Genomic DNA, 7,500 nt, shown 5'->3' on the forward strand with positions numbered 1-7,500 from the left:
CTCCAGCCCCTGTGGGTGGACCTTCTCCAGCCCCTGTGGGTGGACCACCTCCAGCCCCTGTGGGTGGACCACCTCCAGCCCCTGTTGGTGGACCATCTCCAGCCCCTGTTGGTGGACCATCTCTAGCCCCTGTTGGTGGACCATCTCCATCCCCTGTGGCTGGACCACCTCCAGCCCCTGTGGCTGGACCATCTCCAGCCACTGTTGGTGGACCATCTCCTGTGGGTGTGGGTGGACCACCTCCAGCCCTTGTGGGTGGGGGTGGACCACCTCCAGCCCCTGTGAGTGGGGGTGGACCATCTCCAGCCCCTGCGGGTGGACCATCTCCATCCCCTGTGGCTGGACCACCTCCAGCCCCTGTGGCTGGACCATCTCCAGCCACTGTTGGTGGACCATCTCCTGTGGGTTGGGTGTGGGTGGACCACCTCCAGCCCCTGTGGGTGGGGGTGCACCACCTCGAGCCCCCGTGGGTGGGGGTGGACCACCTCCAGCCCCTGCGGGTGGCCAACCTCCAGCCCCTGCGGGTGGACCATCTCCAGCCCCTGTGGGTGGGGGTGGATTACCTCAAGCCCATGTGGGTGGGGGTGGACCACCTCGATCCCCTGTGGGTGGGGGTGGATCACCTCCAGCCCCTCTGGGTGGGGGTGGACCATCTCCAGCCCCTGGGGGTGGACCATCTCCAGCCCCTGGGGGTGGACCACCTCCAGCCCCTGTGGCTGGACCACCTCCAGCCCCTGTGGGTGGACCATCTCCATCCAGCCCCTGTGGGTGGGAGTGGACCACCTCCAGCCCCTGTGGGTGGGCCACCTACAGCCCCTGTGGCTGGACCACCTCCAGCCCCTGTGGCTGGACCACCTCCATCCCCTGTGGCTGGACCACCTCCATCCCCTGTGGCTGGACTATCTCCAGCCACTGTTGGTGGACCATCTCCTGTGGGTTGGGTGTGGGTGGAACACCTCCAGCCCCTGTGGGTGGGGGTGGACCACCTCGAGCCCCTGTGGGTGGGGGTGGATTACCTCCAGCCCCTGTGGGTGGGGGTGGACCACCTCGAGCCCATGTGGGTGGGGGTGGACCACCTCGATCCCCTGTGGGTGGGGGTGGATCACCTCCAGCCCCTCTGGATGGGGGTGGATCACCTCCAGCCCCTCTGGGTGGGGGTGGACCACCTCCAGCCCCTGTGGGTGGACCATCTCCATCCAGCCCCTGTGGGTGGGAGTGGACCACCTCCAGCCCCTGTGGGTGGGCCACTTACAGCCCCTGTGGGTGGGACTTCCCTGCGTTTGTCACAATCTGTTTCTGCAGCGTCCTCTTGGTTTTGTACGTAGTAAGTTCAAAATTAATGGCAGAAAGATAGACCTTTTCGTAATTACCAAGTGTACCCGAGACAGATGATAAATGGGTTATACTTGTATAGCGCTTTTCTACCTTCAAGGTACTCAAAGCGCTTTGACAGTATTTCCACATTCACCCATTCACACACACATTCACACACTGATGGAGGGAGCTGCCATGCAAGGCGCTAACCAGCAGCCATCAGGAGCAAGGGTGAAGTGTCTTGCCCAAGGACACAACGGACGTGACTAGGATGGTAGAAGGTGGGGATTGAACCCTAGTAACCAGCAACCCTCCGATTGCTGGCACGGCCACTCTACCAACTTCGCCACGCCGTCACTTTTTTGGATCACTTTTAAAGTTTTAAATACCATAACTATTAATTTGCTTGTATGAAATGTTTAAACATTATGCTTTTTGAAACAGCTCAACACGAAAAGTATACAAACACGTTTTTAAAGAGTATAGAAAAATACCTGCAGTGCGTTTTCTATTTTGTAGGAATACAGAAATTGGTTCTTTAGGAGCACTTGCATTTAGAGGAGAGGAGCTACACTTCCATGTTCAGATAGCAGTTTCACACATTAACACAAAATGTGGATTGTTACCATCATGCCTTGATTGTCAAAAATGTTTCTGATATTCTGTACTTTACATTTATATTTTATATATATATTTTTTTATACAGTTATAAAATAATTATAATATTGTGTAGTCAACTGTAATTACCCCTTATGGGCTGCAGGGGGCAGTGGCAGCCATGCCTGCAGCATTAAAGCTAGTCTCAGTGGTAGCGAAGGAGAAGCAATCTTCTTCCTTTATTATCGCTGCTGCCATGTCAACACACTTTTATTTCAATCTGCCAGAAAACATTTATTTAGGTAGAAGTATCACAGAATAGATAGAAGTATCACAGAATAGATAGAAGTATCACAGAATAGCATGATCGTATTGTAAGATAATTTTTCCTGGTTTTGTTGGTTGGACCAGATGTGAAGCATAGCGCTTTTATTGTGAAGCTGGCCAACCAGACGTGTGTGATTGGTATGAGAAAATACTTTTTTGGCGTGTGGGACAAAGGAGTTTTTGAGTCTATTAGTCCTGCACTTGGGATGAAGCAGTCTAGCACTGGACAGGCTCCTCTGGCTACTGACGACGCCATGCAGAGGCTGACTGGCATCTTCCAGGATGCTCACTAGTTTATCCACAGTCCTCTTCTCTGTCACCATCACCAGTGAGTCCACTTTTATTCCCATCGTAATGTATATATATTTGTATATACTGTCGTATATTTGTATATATGTGTATATATATACATATATATCTATATGTATATACAGTATATATATGTATGTATGTGTGTATATATATGTTTATATATATATATATACACAGTATGTATGTATATATTTGTATATGTATATATATGTTTATATGTATGTATATATATGTATGTACTGTATATGTATATATATGTTTAATGTATGTATATATTTGTATATGTGTATATATATGTATGTATAAATGTTTATATGTGTGTGTGTGTGTCTGTGTATATGGATGTGTGTATATATATGTATGTATAAGTGTTTATATATATGTGTGTATATGTATGTATATATATATATATATATATATATATATATATGTATATATATGTATATATATATATATATATATGTGTGTGTGTGTATATATATGTATGTATATATGGATGTATATGTATAAATGATAAATGGGTTATACTTGTATAGCGCTTTTCTACCTTCAAGGTACTCAAAGCGCTTTGACAGTATTTCCACATTCACACACTGATGGCGGGAGCTGCCATGCAAGGCGCTACCCAGCACCCATCAGGAGCAAGGGTGAAGTGTCTTGCACAAGGACACAACGGACGTGACTAGGATGGTAGAAGGTGGGGATTGAACCCCAGTAACCAGCAACCTTCCGATTGCTGGCACGGCCACTCTACCAACTTCGCCACGCCGTCCCCGTACATACATGTATATATACATGTATGTATGTATGTATGTATGTATGTATATACATACATGTATGTATGTATGTATGTATATACATACATGTATGTATGTATGTATGTATATACATACATACATGTATGTATGTATATACATACATGTATGTATGTATGTATGTATGTATGTATGTATATACATACATGTATGTATGTATGTATATACATACATGTATGTATGTATATACATGTATGTATGTATATACATACATGTATGTATGTATATACATACATGTATGTATGTATATACATACATGTATGTATGTATATACATACATGTATGTATGTATATACATACATGTATGTATGTATATACATGTATGTACATGTATGTATGTATGTATATACATACATGTATGTATGTATGTATATACATGTATGTATGTATGTATATACATACATGTATGTATGTATGTATATACATACATGTATGTATATACATACATGTATGTATGTATGTATATACATACATGTATGTATGTATATACATACATGTATGTATGTATATACATACATACATGTATGTATGTATATACATACATACATGTATGTATATACATACATATGTGTATGTATATACATACATACATGTATGTATATACATACATGTATGTATGTATATATATACATACATGTATGTATATATATATACATACATACATGTATGTATATGTATACATACATACATGTATGTATATACATATATAAACATATACATACATACATGTATATACATGTATGTATGTATATACATACATGTATGTATGTATATACATGTATGTATGTATGTATATACATACATACATACATGTATATACATACATGTATATACATACATGTATGTATGTATATACATGTATGTATGTATATGTATGTATGTATGTACATACATACATACATACATGTATATACATACATACATACATACATGTATATACATACATACATGTATATACATACATACATGTATATACATACATGTATATACATACATACATACATACATACATACATGTATATACATACATACATACATACATGTATATACATACATACATACATGTATATACATACATACATGTATGTATATATATACATACATGTATGTATATATATACATACATGTATGTATATATACATACATGTATGTATATACATGCATGCATGTATGTATGTATGTATATACATGTATGTATGTATGTATATACATGTATGTATGTATATACATACATGTATGTATGTATGTATATACATACATACATACATGTATGTATGTATGTACATACATACATACATGTATGTATATACATACATGTATGTATATGTTTATATATGTATATACATGTATGTATGTATAAACATATACATACATACATGTATGTATGTATATACATACATACATGTATGTATGTATATACATACATACATGTATGTATGTATATACATACATACATGTATGTATGTATATACATACATACATGTATGTATGTATATACATACATACATGTATGTATGTATATACATACATACATGTATGTATGTATGTATGTATATGTTTATACATACATACATGTATGTATATACATATATAAACATATACATACATACATGTATATACATACATGTATATACATACATGTATGTATGTATATACATACATGTATGTATGTATATACATGTATGTATGTGTATGTATATACATACATGTATGTATGTATATACATGTATGTATGTGTATGTATGTATGTATGTACATACATGTATATATATACATACATACATGTATATACATACATGTATATACATACATACATACATGCATGTATATACATACATGCATGCATGTATATACATACATGTATGTATGTATATACATACATACATACATGTATGTATATACATACATGTATGTATATGCATACATACATACATGTATGTATATACATACATGTATGTATGTATATACATACATACATGTATGTATGTATATACATACATGTATGTATGTATGTATGCATATACATACATACATGTATGTATATACATACATGTATGTATGTATATACATACATACATGTATGTATGTATATACATACATGTATGTATGTATGTATGTATGTACATACATACATGTATGTATGTATGTACGTATGTACATGTATGTATGTACATACATACATGTATGTATGTATATATATACATACATGTATGTATATATATATGTACATACATGTATGTATGTACATACATACATGTATGTATGTACATACATACATGTACATACGTACATACATACATACATGTATGTATGTACATACATACATACATACATACATGTATGTATATATGTATGTATATACATACATGTATGTATGTATGTATATACATACATGTATGTATGTATATACATACATGTATGTATGTATGTATATACATACATGTATGTATGTATGTATGTATATACATACATGTATGTATATACATACATACATACATGTATGTATATACATACATACATGTATGTATATACATACATACATACATGTATGTATATACATATGTATATATGTGTGTGTATATATACACGTGTATGTATACACACACACATACGTGTATATATACACACATACGTGTATATATACACACATACGTGTATATATACACACATACATATACATACATATACACGTGTATATATACATGTGTATATACGTATATATACATGTGTATATACGTATATATACATGTGTATATACGTATATATACATGTGTATATACGTATATATACATGTGTATATACGTATATATACATGTGTATATACGTATATATACATGTGTATATACGTGTGTGTATATACGCGTATATGTGTATATATACGCGTATGTGTGTATATATACACACGTATGTGTATATACATGTGTGTGTGTGTGTGTGTATATATACACACGAATGTGTATATACATGTGTGTGTGTGTGTATATACACGTGTGTGTGTGTATATATACACGTGTGTGTGTATATATACACGTATGTGTGTATATATATATATACACCTATGTGTGTATATATATACATACTGTACCTGTGTATATATACTGTACCTGTATATGTGTATACATACATGTATGTATATATGTAGATATACATATACTTATGTGTATATTTATTTGTGTATGTATATGTATATACATGTGCTTGTATCTATAATATATATATATTTATATATGTGTGTATATTTATATATATGTAATATATATTACATATAGATGGTATATATACTACATATATATATATCCTATATACATACATATATATACACATATATGTATATTTATACGTATATATGTGTATATATGTATGTATATACACATATGTATATATACATGTATGCATATATATGTGTATATATGTATATTTATATGTAATATATATTACATATACATGTATATATATACTACATAGATATATATGTAATATATATAGCCTATATACAAATATATGTATATTTATATATATATACATATATAGATGTATGTATATATATACATGTGTGTATATATACATGTATATATATATATAACAATATGTATATATATACACATATGTATATATATGTATGTATATATATATACATATGTATATTTATATACATATGTATATATATTGTATATACATATATATATACATATGTATATATATGTATATATGTATGTATAAATGTGTATATATATATACACATATGTATATTTATATACATATGTATGTATATTATATATATATATATATATATATACACATACATATGTATGTATATTATATATATATATGTATACATTATATATATATATGTATATTATATATATATATGTGTATATATATATAATATATATATGTGTGTGTGTGTGTGTATATATGTGTGTGTGTATATATATATATGTGTGTGTATATATATATATATATATACATGTGTGTATGTATATACAGTGCCCTCCAAAAGTATTGGAACAGTGAGGCCAATTCCATTATTTTTGTTGTAGACTAAAAACATTTGGGTTTAACATCAAAAGATGAATATGAGACAAGAGATCAACATTTCAGCTTTTATTTCCAGGTATTTACATCTGGATCTGAT

General features: G+C 34.3%; 1 protein-coding gene across 2 annotated transcripts in view; it reads right to left on the minus strand.

Moving 5' to 3' along the window:
• The window catches only part of prpf31 (PRP31 pre-mRNA processing factor 31 homolog (yeast)), a 342,441-nt gene that overhangs the window by 298,545 nt on the left and 36,396 nt on the right, over positions 1 to 7,500 (minus strand). The gene's annotated exons all lie outside the window — the stretch shown is intronic.

This window comes from Entelurus aequoreus, linkage group LG11, assembly GCF_033978785.1.
Source record: "Entelurus aequoreus isolate RoL-2023_Sb linkage group LG11, RoL_Eaeq_v1.1, whole genome shotgun sequence".
Classification (NCBI taxonomy): Eukaryota; Metazoa; Chordata; class Actinopteri; order Syngnathiformes; family Syngnathidae; genus Entelurus; species Entelurus aequoreus.